This window comes from Eschrichtius robustus, chromosome 1 (assembly GCF_028021215.1).
Source record: "Eschrichtius robustus isolate mEscRob2 chromosome 1, mEscRob2.pri, whole genome shotgun sequence".
Classification (NCBI taxonomy): Eukaryota; Metazoa; Chordata; class Mammalia; order Artiodactyla; family Eschrichtiidae; genus Eschrichtius; species Eschrichtius robustus.
The window spans coordinates 85,720,848-85,737,769 of NC_090824.1; the positions used below are offsets into that span (position 1 = coordinate 85,720,848).

The window sequence follows — 16,922 nt, forward strand, 5'->3', positions numbered from 1 at the left end:
TGAAACTCCCCTTTCAGAATGCAAAATAGTGTAAGTTAATAGTCACTACCTATTGTGAGCGGCCTTGTGATTTTATCTTTTAAGCAATGCTCTGTAAACTTAACAAGTGTCTCAGTGTGCCGTGTCAAACAAAACTTGGGTTCGAGTCCAGATCTGCTATTTCCAAGAGATGAGACTTTGGGAGATTTATTTAAGCACGATAAACCTCAGTTTCCTCATCTATAAACTGGAGAAAATAAGAACAGCTACCTCATTTGGTTGTTATGAGGATTAAATGAGATTTTCCATGTAAATTGTTCACTGTAGTCTTTATCCTACAGTCAGCATTTGTATGAATCCCTGTAGGCTAGGTTTAGAACAATCTTAATTCTAACAACATAGATTTATTTCTCGCTCACTCTATATATATGTCCATTCCAAGTTAGCTGGAAGTTCTGTTCCATTTCTCTTCATTGGTGAAATATCTGCCATCTCAAACCTTGCCAGTTGTCATGGCACAGGGGACAAGAGAGCATTGGAAGGTAATTATTCTGGTAATAAAATGCTCAGCCTGGGAGTTACACACATCACTTTCCCTTATAACTCATCAGCCAGAACTAATACACTCCCTCCCATCTCACAACCCAGCTACAATAAGGCCAAGAAGTACAGTCCTACCATGTGCCTAGAATGGGGGAGGAGGGGGACTGAAAATACATGGTGACCAGCACTAATGACTTCACCACGCTCAATAAACAAATATTCTTCTTCCTTAGGGTAGCAAATACTAGTTCTTTTTTACAACTTCCAAATGTATAGGTAGTCTCTGCATTTTTTAAAAATAATTTTTATTGGAGTATAGTTGATTTACAATGTTGTGTTAGTTTCTGCTGTACAGCAAAGTGAATCAGTTATACATATACATATATACACTCTTTTTTAGATTCTTTTCCTATATAGGTCATTACAGAGTATTGAATAGAATTCCCTGTGCTATACAGTAGGTTCTTATTAGTTATCTATTTTATATATAGTAATGTATTTATGTCAATCCCAATCTCCCAATTTATCCCTCCCCCCCTTTCCCCCTTGGTAACCATAAGTTTGTTTTCTACATCTGGGACTCTATTTATATTTTATAAATAAGTTCATTTGTACCATTTTTTTAGATTCCGCATATAAGCAATATCATATGATACTTGTCCTTCTCTGTCTGACTTTGCTCAGTATGACAGTCTCTAGGACCATCCGTGTCACTGCAAATGGCATTATTTCATTCATTTTTATGGCTGAGAGTCTCTGCATTAAAGAGCTGCTTTAATGCAGAAGGCACTGTAATCTCAGGAGTCATGTTTTGATAAGATTCAACAGTAGCTTCTGGCTGCACCAGGGTGCAGAGGTGTTCTGCTTCTTAGGAGCTCCACCCTCCCATAAAAGGAAAAAAAAAAAAAAACAGTTAAAGTGCTCCCCTTTGACATACCCAACTTGGAGTTCATCGTGGGAGTGAGCAGAAAATATGCTATGTGAATAAGAGCAAACACAAGTTTTGACCACAAAACTAAGAGAGTATCTAGGAAAGATGCTGTAGTGACAAGGAGCATCATGGGTATTCTCTTTCTCGCCCACATCAGATTGGCCCAGCTGTGTCTTGTGGAAATGATTCTTAACCTCTACTCAACATTTCCCAAGTCATTTCAAATGAACTTGCCTTTGTTTTCTGAACAATTCAAACCTCATCTGGAGTTAATTTAACACATGCCTTGCTGATTGACTGACCTACATGGAAATGTTCATCTACTTCTCTCTTTTTTGACGTCTGTATATATTCAGTCTCAGATTATCGTATTATATTCTTATTTGGCCATTCCTCTACTGCTGGGTATTTTAGATTGTTACTGATTTTTTAATGTTATAAATATTAAAAATAGCACTAAAATGAATATTATGATACATTAAGTTCTATCTGCATATATAATTCTCTCTTGAGGCTGGAATAACTAGGTAAAACTGTGTGAATTTTGCTGCAGAAAAGCAATCTGACCCATGCGATAGCCTTTACCTCTACTTGTAGAAAACACAGAACATAGGGAGGAGCTGCTGTAGGAAACTGCCTAATTACTTGGCATCATGGGAATTCCCTGGTTCACCAGCCTCAGGGATGACAGTGGGACCAAATTCTTCATTGTAATGTATAAAGTGGCCTGGTTTAAAATAATGATTTATAGGATTGTGTAGCAACAGAGAAGAATGTTGCTACACAGCGTTAAGTGAAAAAAGGAAACACTCCAATTACAACCATATTTTTTTAATGACTATGAAAAGGATTATTGAGGACTACATAAAAAGTATCCCTGTTGGGCTTCCCTGGTGGCGCAGTGGTTAAGAATCCGCCTGCCAATGCAGGGGACACGGGTTCGAGCCCTGGCCCGGGAAGATCCCACATGCCGTGGAGCAACCAAGCCCGTGCACCACAACTACTGAGCCTGCGCTCTAGCGCCCTCGAGCCACAACTACTGAGCCCACGTGCCACAACTACTGAAGCCTGCATGCCTAGAGCCCGTGCTCCGCAACAAGGGAAGCCACCACAATGAGAAGCCCGCACACTGCAACGAAGAGTAGCCCCTGCTCGCTGCAACTAGAGAAAAGCAATGAAGCAGCAACAAAGACCCAACGCAGCCAGAAACAATAAATAAATAAAATAAAATAATAAAATAAATAACTTTATGAAAAAAAAAGCATCCCTGTATAAAGACAAGAGGAACAATTTTTTCCTTTAATATTCCAGAATTTTAGACTGTGGTTATATTGATTTATAATAATTTTAAAAACATAAGTAGAGCGAGGGACACATCTGATGAGAATGTTAGCTAGGAAAGCCGTGTAGCAACTGCTCTTTTAGAAGTTCCTGGCCATTGTTGCACCGGTGCCAGCCCCAGTTGCCTGGATGTGGAGGCCACATTTGGGTTCCCCAGGGTTTTCTTGTAGCTGCTTCCTCCCCCTCAAAAGGGGAACCACCCAGGTGGCTAAGCAAACAATGCAATATACATCACCGCCAGACTGACCATGAGGCCTCCTGAAGGCCTGAGACCTCTGAGAGAGGGGACTGAACTTGCAGGAGGGTTTCAGAGCAAGAAACCATTCAAAAGAAACAGGAAATGAGTCCCTCAAACCCAAACCATGTGGGAAGACAGGCCACATCATTTAAACAAACCAACAGTAATACAAGTCTGTATGAATGCCCTGTTACTCCCACATTCCTGAAAATCATTTGCAGTCTAATAGGGAAAATCTGTTTATTTAACAAACATTTCTTAAGCACCTATGTGGATCAGGCACTGGGATCATCTCAAGGTTTCAGATTAAAAGTCTTGGCCCTCCCAGGACATACATTCTGTGGAAAGAAACATGCAAATAACTAATCAATCTGGCAGTGGGATAGATTTGATATGAGGCAGCACACGCCTCTATGTTAAGAGTGAGGCAACTGAAAGGGCCCACTAGATTTGGCAATTGCAGAAAAAATTCCCAGGCTAAGGAATGAGAGATAGATGCAATGAGGTGGAGAGGTAAGATGGTGTAGACTGAATAAAGACTTGTCTCTCCAGAAGCTTAGCCAACAGGAAAAGAGAAAAAAACAGGATAGTAGCTTAAATTGGAATTCAGGATCAAGGGAGGGTAATTTTGCAGGTAGGAGAGGCCTGAATATGTTTATAGATTAAAAGGAAGAATTCCACATAGAGGAAGAAATTGAAGATAAAAGATAGGAGAGATGGGAGGGGATGGCATTTAGCACATATTTCACTACTGCTATCTCTTCCGCTTGGAATTTTTAACACATCAACCATAAGTTGCCAAACATTCCTCCCTGTATAAAGAGCTCATAATTTCTAGCTCTTCTCCTTGCCTGTTTTCAGCAGGACATTAGGTCTAAGATTCTATCTTATGTGAATCCGGCACTTTTAAAATAACAATGATCTTTTAGAATTTATAGATTTTGTCTACTCTAAAAGGCATCAAATTAATAGCTATCTGATACTTCCCTTTGCCTTCTCTTCCTTCCTCAAGATCTTACCTAAGCATGACCTCAGGTGCCAAGAAACAAAGATGCACTGCAAATCACTGCGTTCAGAGAAACCCATTTATCATAAGTTAGAAGAAGAAAAAAGGAAAGCAGTTATCTTAGGGAATATTATATTTTTCTTTTTGAAGTGTTTTAGTCTTGAGTTATATTTCCTTTTAACCCACTTTAAATTATTTACTCTTTCAAAACCCATTGGTTTATCACAGCTATACATCTGGAGACCAAACGTGGGTAATATAAAAAGAATGAAAATATTAGTTGATAGAAATAATACTGTTTCTGTTAATTAACTACCTTTTTTTTTCTTCAGTTAATCTCACTCATGCTAATTTCTTAAAAATAGATCTTTAAGTAGAAAAGACAATAATGAGATGAAATAATCCTTTGCACGGAATTTTTCAAAATTTTTTTCAAATATGAAACTTTCTACAGAATTCTAGTGGTCAAAGGAAATTCTAGGAGACAGGGTCTAGTCAACTTGAATAGCAAATCTTATTTTATCTATTCTCCATCTTTTAGAGATAATGTTAGTCTAAAAACAAACACTTCTTGTTGCTGTGAGCAGTAGATAATCCTTTAGTGCTAACATGTAAGGTATTTATTATTTCACTTTCACTCAAAACCAGCACCCAAACTAGCACTGACAAACTAAGGGGCCATGAAGTCTGGTGTGGAAGCAGAGTAATACCATGTCTTTATTTATACCATAATGGTGTTTCTGAAGGGTAAATGGAAAATAAATATTTTCCTTTTAATTGCTTATTGCTTTAAAGTCATCTCTTATTAGATTGATCTTCAATTGACAGTCTCTTAATAACTTAGCCAGATTTTCTCTACCCAGCTTCCTCTTCCATCATTTAGCAAGAAACTGTCAATAAACAAATGTGTAGTACCAGAGAGGCACAAGAGAAGGACAGTATTTTTACAGAAACCCTGCAGGGAGTTGTTTTGCAAAGTAAGAATGCCCTTGTTAGGTGAATAACCATCCCATTATTTACTATTTTGTAAAATTTGTTCTTCTATATTATGTTTTTTTAAAACAAAAACATTCCTGAATAGAAGAAGCCTACCAGAGTAACCTTCAGCTTTGCCACTTCTGAAAACATAAAAACCAAAATGCAAATTATCACAACAGTACAGTGTAAGGGATTTGGTCAAATTTAATCAAATTAGTCATAAGAAAGAAAATAGAGATACTTCTAGATATTTCTCTATTCATCAAATTTCAGACATTTACAAAAGTCCATTCCTTGACCTTTTTCTCTTTCGATTCTCAAATTTTGCAAGACTTTGTTTACTTTTTGGATCATTAAGTTCTTCAAGTATATTTTCATAAGAACACATTATGTTATTATTTAAGGATTAAAAGGAGTTTTAGGAGGCTAATATCTAGAGCAAACTTAAGAAAAGAAAAGAAAAAGAGTTCCTCTTATACCAGTATATATCAAATGCAATGTATCAAATGCAGTGAGAACCATCTAGGCTTGTTATGGTATCGGAATTCCGTTGGGAAATAAATATAGAATTATGAGTATGCTGCTGAATGCTTAGTGATTAATCATTCCCAAACAAATGGATATCTCATGAAGTTGAAGACATAAGGCTTCTAGGCGGCTTCTAAGAAACATTCACTAAACATCTATTTTGTGCAAGGCACTGTGCTAGATGCCGTGTAGGATTCAAAGACAAAGAAGACACAGATTGTGTTTTCTAACCACTCTTTCACCCAGAGCCTGGGTTTTTTTGTTTGTTTGTTTTGTTTCTTTTTGTCATTGTTTTGTTTTTGTTGTTTTTTAAGGTAGCCAAAAGAATAAGAAGACCTTTCCAGAAAAAGGAAAAAGAGGGGCGCTAGTAGGGACAAACCTACTTTATCAAGTGTCATGTAAACAAAAGCATTACTTTTTTTATATAGCTTTTTTATTTTTTTAATATATTTATTTAATTTATTTATTTTCTTATTATTTTGGGCTGCATCAGGTCTTTGCTGTGGGATCTTCGTTGAGGTATGTGGGATCTTTCATTGCAACGCGGGCTCTTCGTTGTGGCCCTTGGGCTTCTCTCTAGTTGTGGCATGCAGATTTTCTCTCTCTAGTTGTGGCTCGTGGGATCCAGAGTGCATGGGCTCTGTAGTTTGTGGCACGCAGCCTCTCTAGTTGAGGCGCGCAGGCTCAGTAGTTGAGGCACGCGGGCTTAGTTGCCCTGCGGCATGTGGGATCTTAGTTCCCCGATGAGGGATGGAACCCATGTCCCCTGCATTGGAAGGCAGATTCTTTACCACTGGACCATCAGGGAAGTCCCCAGAAGCATTACTTTTGAATAGCTTGATAAGCAAGGATTTTTCAAGAGATAAAGACAAAACTTGAAAAGATTGAATGGTTGTTCCTACTGGTCAATCCTGGCATACTATAATCCAAAGGAAGGAATGATGAGTTTAGCTGCCAAGATAGTGACATTTTTAACCCCTGACACTTAGTAAAAAGACGAACAGTAACTCAATCCCATTTGGTTCTGTTTACCTCAAAATTCTACCCCAAAGCTCTTCCAAGAAACCAAAAGGTAACTTTACCTAGGTAGTTCTGTAAACTCACTGAGGAAAGAAACCACGCCCTGAGGTCCTTTTGGTGCCACTGGATTAATGGGAGTCTCTGGATTACTACGCCCTGTTACCCAAATGTCAAGTTGAAATGATTTTGAGACTTGTGTTTCCCTGAGTTAAACTCCAGTAAGCATAGAGCCTAGGAACTCTAATTATAGTAGTTTTTATTGAAATACAAACAAGGTAGAGTTTTTAAATTTCCAATAAGTAAAGTGTTAATTCACATGTCTAGAACATTGAAGCCCTCTCTAGAAAACAGACCGCCTATCTCAGAAAAGGTATTTTACTCTCTGAAAGTGCTCAGCTCACCTGTTCCATTGAGGACAAATCACATTATAAAGTCAGCAGGATTGACAGTAAGGACTAAATATTTTGGATGAACAGAAGGCAGGTATCAGTTATTTCACCATCTGGAAGTAACTTGTCTAGAGCAGGATTGGTACACTGCAGTCCCTGGGCCAAATCCAGCTTCCTACCTGCTTTTCTAAATAAAGTTTTATTGGAACCCAGCCACACTCATTCATTTATGTATTATCTCTGGCTGCTTTTGTGCTATGATGATTTGGGTAGCTGCAACAGAGACCATATGCCTCAAAAACCTAAATATTTACTGTCTGGCCCTTTGCAGAAAAGGTTTGCTGACCCTGGTCTAAAGGAGTGTGAAGGCCTATGGCTATTTGAAATATTACCTAAACAATTACACAATCTTTTTAACCTGTGGCTCAAAGCATATTTGTACCTTTACCCAAAAGAAGAAAAACAATGCAAAACTTAGTCCAATAAACAGTTGTTTCTTAAACTTTTTAATTGTCTGTTCATGTCAGCTGTAGTAAAAACTGGTAACTCCTTTTCTAACACACTTCAAAAATTCCTCCAAATCACTCCTTAAAAAGCATGGTTAGCCTTCCCATACCACTCTAGAATTTGAAGAGCCTGATCTACTACTATATATACATATTTTGGTCAAAGTGGTTTCTTCCCACTCTTAGCGTTCAGTTCTACTTTTCAACATTTTTCCTTCTATATGAGCTTTTTCCCTCTGAACAATAGATAATATCTCAGCCCACTTAGCTATTATTTCTATCCTTGGATTCCTTTCAGTATATTTGGGTTGGGTTTTTTCCTAGTGTGTCTCTGGAAATGTGCTTTTCTATATTTATTCTGCACATGACTGGTTCAGTGTGCTTCATTTTACTTCCTTCCTTAATAAGCTATTTTGTTAACAGTGTTTATTTTTTCCTCCCATCCTTTATCCTGTTGTGGTTATTTTCAAGGTGCTACTGATTCCCTGACACCCAGACTGCAAGATAAAGTATGTCAGATCTATTTCTCACAAGGCTTGGCCAAAGGTCACAGGAATCTTTGCTTTTCTTAAGATATTTTCCCTGAAAAATCTGCCTTCTTATGAGTGGTGCTTTCTTACTAGATTCAAACTCCATGTTTTACTGAACATCTAATTAGGTTACTTTTCTTACATTTTTTTGGAAATATGTATGGGTATGTGTTGTTATACCAATAAAAATTCCAAGGGATGAAAAAAAGCAGCAAACCCACTTTATATTAAATCATCTAAGTTAAGTGTTATCATGTGCCATTATATGCAAATCAAAATGAAACAACCATCTTTTATTTAAGATGGAAAATATGGTCTGGACAATGTTCATTTAATGTGCATCCACAAACAGCTGAACAATTATGCCAAGAGAACATTGATTAATTATTTGATGTCAACCTGTTCCAAGGTTGTCATTACTAGTGACAGATCACAAGTCTCCATAATCAAAGCTGCCCTTTTCAACATTTTTATTCTGATTTAAATGAAAGCATCAGAGACTTGCTGGTTATACGGATGGCAAGTTGTAAGGGATACCTAATAGGGAAATAAGCACTATGCTGAAATAAACAAGATGAAATTAACAATGATGAATGTAAAATTCTATCTTTTAAGTTTTACAGAATCAATTGTTTAGTATCCTGTTAGGAATTTATGTTTGTGCATTAACTAATGCCAACAAATGTGTCACAACAGTGTAACTATATAAGCCAAAATTTTAATTTGGCTTAAAAAATTTAAAAATGATCTTTGTGTTCATCAATATTCTGACATTCCTATTAAGATTAGTTGTATTCTGTGATAGAGCAATTCACAAATGTTCCCCTCCCCACTCCCCGCTTCTTCTTCTGTCTCTCTCTTTCTGGGCAAGTGAAAGACATGCATTTTTCTGTCCTATTGAATTCAGTCCTGGTCCTATGATTTGCTTTGGCAAAAAAAAAAAATGTAAGCAGAAATAAGGTATGTCCCTTACTTATGCCAAGAGGGCAAGCCTCAGGCAGAAGATCTAGTATGAGTTTTACCATGTGTTCATTTCCTTCTGCCACTGTGACCAGCAAGCTGTGCTTAGTGGCTGCCCTATCTGCCCTGGGTGCCAGAGCAAGGATGATAGTGACAACATGGAGTTCCCAGCCAATCCAAAATGGCCATGTGGAATGAGCCACTGAGATGTCAGGATTGTTGGTTATAGAATCATAACCTAGCCTATTTTCTATTAGCACAGTTGAGACCACTTCTGGAATATTATGTTCTCATGCTTTAAATCCAGAGGCTGATGTCTAAAATGATAAAAAGACTCCCTTGCGGAAGAAAAATTGGCTTACTGAAAAACACTCCAAAAAGCAGATATAAGTGAAAGTTTGAGTTTATTCAGTGGAGTAGATTTGTAACAAAATGTCTCTCCAAAAATGAAATGGACTGGTTTATCAAGTGGTGATAACAGTGCTAAACAACAGAAGTGTTTAAAGAGTAACTAAATGGCCAGAGATCTATGGAAAAAGCAAAAGCTTTAGTTTAGCTAAACTTCTAATGTCCCCAGATATTCTGAGATTATAAAACTGAAACAGATCTAACAATACTCATGTCACATTTCCAAGGCTGAAAAACTCATTCCCTACAGCCTTATAATATAATATACTGGATGGAAATAAGTACATATATAATTATTTCTTCTTAATAATCATTGCCAATAGCTCTCCCAATGGCTTTCAGAAACCTTGCCTTTCCCACATTAGGGAAAATCCCCAAATAATAGCTTTCAAGCACTGGATGGTTTTTATTGATTTATAGCTCCCTGCTGAGAGATATTTTTACAAAGATTTCTATCGCCTCCAAGGTTTCAGGAATGATGGCTTTGGTTTTGTCTCTGACAGATCCTGTAATTTGAAATTAAATACTGTACTTATTTGCTAAAGTCTCTTAGGTAATGAAGTTTCTTATTTCAGAGATTAGTAATAGTCTTAGAAAAAACTTGTCTGCCTCCTGATAAGGAAGCCTAGGGAATGCCCCCACATAGACCTTGAAACATCTTCCTGGTTTTCAAAATGAAAATTCTTGTGCTGATATAATTTCAACTTACCTCCTCCAATGCATTTCAGAAAGATGAACAATCCTAGCTTCTTTACATCCTCTAAGATTTTGATAGCAAAAAAGTGTTGGAAGACTGCATGATTTTTAGACCACAATTTATGTTATGAATATTAGTTTCACTGAAAGCATTAAGACAGAAATATTTAATATTTTGCTAAATCTGTCACTTGTATTGGCATAATTCCATTTATTTTACAATATTCTATTTGCTTCTGGTATTTAACAGTACTCTATAACTGCTAAAAACAATAAAAGAAAACTACTGCAAAATTAATAGAAGTCTAAACTCTTTGTACTCTCTGCAATATCCTGGGATCATTTGTAAGATAAATTGCCCAAACACTTCATCTCAGTTTTCTCTTCATATGAAAATATCTCAAGTATCAAAGATTGATAATCTTTTCTTGAAGCAAACAAAAGCCCCACAAGGAGCCAAGTGGAGGATAGGTCTATTTAAGGAAGCAGGAGGAGATAGACCTTAGATGTGGCCAGATTGACAAAGGTCATCACTAAAGCAATACAGGGCAAAGGTTAAGAACTAGACTCTATAATCAGGCCGACCTGGGTTTGCATCTGTGCTCCCTCATTACTAGCTATGTCAGCTTAGGCAAGTCATTTAACCTCTCTAAATGTCAGGTTCCTTATCTATAAGGTAGAGATAATAATAAGGTAGAGAGTTATCCTGTGAGTGAACTAAGACAATACATTCATCATCTCAGTGTCTCATAGTAACTGTATCAATTACTTATTGTTGTATAGCAAATCACTCCAAGACTTAGTGGATTAAAGTTTGTTTGTTTGCTCATGATTCTGTGGATTGGCAGTTTGGGCTGGACTCACCTGGGTAGTTTTTCTCCTCTCCATAGAGCAATGGCTGGGCTCATTCATGCATTTACATCAGTTAACATGTTGGCTGGGGCTGGCTGGTCCTGGATGGCCTCACTCACATGTCTAGAGACTTAGGTGGGTTAATTGGAAAGGCCAGAATGGCTGGGATGGTCTGTCTCCAAGTGCTGCCTCCCTCCGTATGGTATTGCATCCTAAAGGAGATTAGCCTGGGCTTGTTCACCAGCAGCAGTATTCCAAGAGGGTAAGGCTCAGTGCATAAATGCTTTATCAAGCCTCTTCTTGCATCATGTTTGCTGATGTCCTATTGGGCAAAGCAAGTCACATTGTCAACTTCAGAGTCATTGTAGGCGTATACTGTACAAGTTGTAGATACCAAGATTCATAACTCATTGGGCGCTATTCCTTTTTTAATGCTGCAAAAAATTAGTAAACTACTTTAACTTAGTAAATGATAGCTATCTTCATCATCATCATCACCATCACCATCTATTCAGGATGTACGAGTTATCTTTGAAGAAATAAAGAGTTTGAGATTTCCAAGTTCAGCAACTTGGCAATCAGACATACAATCCACAAGTGTTTATTGAGCACATATGTATATCTGCTTCTTTCCTTGAGGCTGGGGATACAGCAGTCACCAAGGCCCTGCCCTCAAGGAACGTACGATATAGTGGGCAGAAAAGAAAACTTGAGAAAGAATGGTAAACATATGGAATGCTCAGGAAAAATGGACAACATTAGAATATTAGGGCTTTCATACTGGACTTTTGGTCCTACTGAGAAATGTTCCCTATCAAATACTTCTTGAGGAAACTGCCAGTCTTAGCCAGGAGTAAAGGAGATAGAAGATTAGAAAATAGCACAGTGCATGATAACCTGTGTTCAGTGAGCCCTGACCACATCAGTGATCCATTTTACTCCTTTAAGGAACTTAATCCCCTTTAGCCTGGCATATGCCTTCAATTTTGGTATTTAAATAGAGAATCCCATTCTTAGGCTAGATTGGGGTTCAGAAGAAATATCCATGCTCCGGTCTAGAGCAATATAAGGGGATTAGCTCATAAAGCAATGCGATCAGATTCAGTATTCCTTGAAACTCCACCTAGGCAATGTCCCGAAATAAAGGATTAGAAGTCCATGGCCCTCGGTTAAAGATTTGATGAAAAAGTTCATAATAATGCAGTTGACAAGAAAATTAGTTATTTCTGAGATATACATTTTAAAATAATAACTAGGATTATGACTTATAACATTATACCAGAACATACAAGATTTTTAGAAATTTCATGTAAAGTCTGAAACATTTATATTAACATATTTCCATACAAATAACCCAATGAAAGTTTAGTATTAGCTGTTTTGTTTGTTTGTTTTTTTTATACTGCAGGTTCTTATTAGTCATCAATTTTATACACATCAGTGTATACATGTCAATCCCAATCGCCCAATTCAGCAATATTATGACATAGTATGAGTGTGTTTCATGTTTGGTAATTGCAATCATTGTTGCTTTTGTTGTGGTCATCCATGTACAATGCTTGGTGTCAGTCTATTTATCTCTTGTAAAAATAAAATACAGTGTGTGTGTGTGAAAAAAAAAAATTCACAACCTTAAAAAAAAAAAAAAAAAAAAGAAGTCCACGGCCCTAAAATTCAGTGTGTCTTTGGACCATCACCCTAGAGTAAGTAGATTATCTGATTTAGAAGTAGTCTGAGAATCCCTGGAAATTATAAGGATATCCAAGGACCAACTTGTCATCTTAAGGGATTAAACCCACAGACTCAGGGCAATGAAGAGGCTTTAGCAGTGTGCCAGGTATCAGGAGGAGACAACAGAGCAGTAGGAGCCCAGGATTCACTGATTACATATAGGACTCTGCCTGGAAGTGGAGAACCAAGATTTCCAACAAATAATTTACTATTAATGTTAAAATTGAGGAGAAACATGGGATTAAATACAAAAAGGAAGGTCTAGCCTATACATAAAGGAATGAGATTGGAAGCTTACTGAAGCCATGAGCCTTAGTCATTTCAGCTAATATTGACTGGGGACCTATTATGTGTCCAGCACGTAATCCTGGCCTAGATTCTAGGAATATACAGAAGAATCGAATATGAATAGGATAGAGTCTTCAGGTGGACTGACCAACCAAAGGAAATGATCAGAAGCAAAAGTTGGGTCAGTCAGGAATTAGAATATAGGAACCGGTTGGTGTCATACCACAAAGTGTGTTGTTTTGGCATGGGGTGGAGTTAGTTCCTCTGCTTAAGCCTTCCTTGACCACAGGCAATTAGTCATTGCTTCCTCCATTCCTACAGTTCATTCCTACAGTTCCTGTTCTTACCTTTAATGTAGAATTTATCCTACCTCCTTATGTCAGGTTTTCCCTAGTTTATATCCCCACCTTCTAGCACAAGGTCTGGCACATAGCCGGCATCTAATAAGTGTGTTGTAATTATAGGTTCGATTAAATAAATAAAAGAGTGAAGCAACCTGCCTTGTTTGAAGCCTTTCTTTAAGGCTACAGGCCTTGCCCTGCTGGATTAGAAAAGGCTGTACTCAGAAACAGGTCTGCATTGAAGCAGGTCTGCATGCATTCATCTTACAACATTCTCTTTCCATCTCTTCAATACATAACTTGATGTAACACTGCAGAACTTCATGACTAAATTGATGACTATTCCAATTTAAATAATTTTGATTATCAAGGAACCTATGGGAAATAAATCTTTTAATTATAATAACAGTTCATTTGTTTACCAGATACTTCTTAAAGGCAATAGTAAAAAAGCATAGCTAAGAGAAAATAAAAGTTAAACATTTTAAGAAAATTAAAACACAGTGAGTCTCATGTTTCTATATGAGGGTTTTCATACGCACTTCAAGGATGGGATTTAGCTCTCGAGCACATACATACACATACACTGTGTTGCTTTAGTCTCATTAGCAGGTGCCTTTCAGCTACTTCCTTTTTCTAAAACAAGAAGCATTGAGTCAGTGATTTGGCCAGGGGGAAAGCTCCAAGCAATGACTATTAATAATGAAGACTTACTAATGTTGGCAAAATCTATTTCCCCTTTAGAAAACAGAGAGAGTAAGCTACTGAAAGTTAGTATCACTCACGGAGGCAAAAAGATTAGGGAAAAACTACTTCTAGAAGTCTTGGTTTAGTTAAAATTTGGACCACATATTTTGGGACATGTCCCAGAGTTCTTTATGTTGACTATTAACAGAGGCAGTTTCCATTTCAGGGTAAAAACTAACAAAAAATTAAAATATATTAAGTATTTCTATTGCCCAAGTACTATGATAAGTTCTTGTATAAAGTTATTATTCATCCCCCCCAACAACCCTGAGAGTAAAGCTGGGAGTGGGGATGTGGTCTTTCTGACTTAAAGGACATGTTCTTCTCTGTTACTTTATACTGTTGTCTACTGAAAAAAAAAAAAAAAAGCACAACCTAATAGTTCAGAATTATATTTTATTCGGCAGACTTTCTGAGGGCTTCAAGATGGGTTGCAGTCTCTTAAATATCTCTGAGGGACTGCTCCAAAGAGGTAAGGGAGGAGCCAGGATATATAGGAGTTTTGCAACAAAGACCAGGTAGTCAGAACATCAAAAGATTAATTAAAGAAAATCAGATATCTCAAGTTAAGGAATTTAGTGCTTTTCTATGTATAAGAAGATGCAAGAGTCTGTACTGACTGAAATCACTCCTTTGGTATATACCCTAGCTATTTAGGGCCAATATCCTGTTCTTTCCCATCCTGAGTTCCCTCAGGGTGCCCTGTCGGGCGGCTATAGTGGTTTGATGGATGCAACATCCTTTGATAACTGATACGGCAGGCAACATTTTTCATTCACACCGTATTCAGCTGATATCCCTAAATCAGTATAAATGTAGTTGAACGATGGATGGAGTGTCTATTCAGAAGAACTGTTCCACAAATTTCTCATTTCCCTTGCCAAGAGAGGCAGAGAAAGATTGTCAGTTTCCCCAGATGTCCCAGCAATAGGATTCAAGGTTTGGGACTGGATATCAGACAACCTATTACATATCTCCTCATTCTGCTTAAAAGTTAAGGTGTTGGTTCATCTCTGAAAGACAAAGGCAGTTAAAGTATCTCACTGACAACCCATGTAGGCCAACCCACCACATTCACTTGACATAAGAAGTGTGTGCAGTGTCTCAGGGTGACCCAGTTACGAGCAGTCTCATTTAAAGCTGTTAAGTGTGGTTTCTTTTTCAGTGAGGTCATCCTGTTTAATCCCTCCGGACTGAAAGAGCCTATAAAGCAGTCTGTCTAACAGCATATCTCAGTCCATTTCCTGGTGGACTACAGGGTTCAACTATTTAAGAGTGCTCTCTTCAAGTGAGAAGAAGGAAGAGGTTGGTAGTGAGGATGGGGATAGGTAAGAAGAAGGCAAGCAGTAAAGTGCCAGTCACATGGAGAAACTACTCCAAGCACTGCAAAAGAACACAGAAAGAGGTTGGGAGCATGTACAAGGAGGAAGTTTGAAGAGTCCTCACCCACTTCCTCACCATTCAGTAAATCTTCCCTTGTTTGGAACCAACTGTACAAAAGGGAAAATACAAGAAGGACCGCATTCAGAGCGTGTGTTCCTGTGTTCCACCACGGGAAAAACAAATAGCTGTAACTGCCCGGTGCAGTTTCATCTGGTTTGTAAAGCATCATAGGAAACAAGCATAAAATAAAAAGGTACATTTCTTATGAAAGATTTCTCCATTGAGAAGTTTCTGAATCAGAATCTTTGGGTGGAGTGTAGAGGGTATGACCAGCAATCTTTGTTTTAAAAGCCCTCAGGTAAAGTTAGAGAACCGTGGCCTATAGGCCTTTGTGTCTTCCACACAACTCCAGCATGAAAAGATAATCAAAGGCATATGAGCTTTCCTCAGTTCAGACTATGAGATGTTAAAAAGATATAATAGATCTATGTATACTCATTGGTAAAGTGAAAAATAAGGTGCAGAATACTATGAAGGACATGATACCATTTATATATATAGTAAAAAGTTTATCTATCTACTATCTATCTATCCTGTCCATAAACAGAAAATTTCTGAAGGAGCAGTAAACAATAGTTACATCTAGGGATCAAGATACTTGGGATGGGTGAGAGGAGGGGGACATTTACTTTATATATTTATAGCCTTTTATTACTTTGTTTACCATAGGCATTCTTTCTTTTTATACTTTTATATTTTTAAGTTGATTCTGATGATCAGCTGGAATTAAAACCACTGTAGAGAAATTGTTGTTAGTTTCCATTAGTTTAGTAGTCATTAAGTGACTATTTAAACACTTGTTCGTTGACTCTGTGGATCCTCTCAAGCTCACTGCTTTCTGAAGCTTCTTCGAAGTCCTGCTCCAGAAAATACATGTGTTTAAGATAGGACCGTCTTTGTGGTAACACCAGTCTCTGCAACACAGGATCTTCTCAAATCCGTTGAACAGGCAAGTCCAAGGTTCCCCACACTCACATGCAGCAGCAGTGTGGCCAGATTCAAGAAGATACTGAGAAATACAATTTGGTTTACATGGATGAATTCAATTAGCAAATATCAAAACCGTTTCCCTAAGAGGGTCCAGCTTGCTCCCTCTAGAGAGATCAGCATGCCCTGTTAGTATCCAGGAAGGAAAGTAATTTTCAAGAGCAGAACAAATCTGTGTCAGCATTCAAATAGGCTGTCCTTCCCATTCACCTAGAAGCAGGAAGAACCCCAGGCAAAATTGTTATGTACCCTAAACGAATCTTCAGATCTTACTACTCTCCTGTTTCTAAACCTCTCCCATTCACCACCTGCTGGGAGAAATCTGAACCTCCACGTCTGTTCCCTGCAGTCTTCAAAACTGATATCAGACGGTTCAGGAACTCGCCTGTAGCACCCACACATGCCTGCCCACCATAAAGCATCTTCAAAACTATTCCTTTCCTCCTCCTGGCATCAAAATTTTACCTTCTTCCTCCCTTC

General features: G+C 37.8%; 1 long non-coding RNA gene across 2 annotated transcripts in view; it reads right to left on the bottom strand.

Annotated features, from left to right (window-relative positions):
• Positions 1 to 16,922, bottom strand: part of LOC137767736 (uncharacterized) — a 125,146-nt gene that overhangs the window by 6,618 nt on the left and 101,606 nt on the right. The window contains exons 4-5 of one of the 2 annotated variants that reach the window (XR_011074563.1): positions 10,918 to 11,227; positions 10,067 to 10,196 (exon numbers count right to left, since the gene is read on the bottom strand). This is a non-coding gene — a long non-coding RNA (uncharacterized lncRNA). The remainder of the gene's footprint in view (positions 1 to 10,066; positions 10,197 to 10,917; positions 11,228 to 16,922) is intronic. The other variant, XR_011074562.1, reaches the window with a different exon arrangement.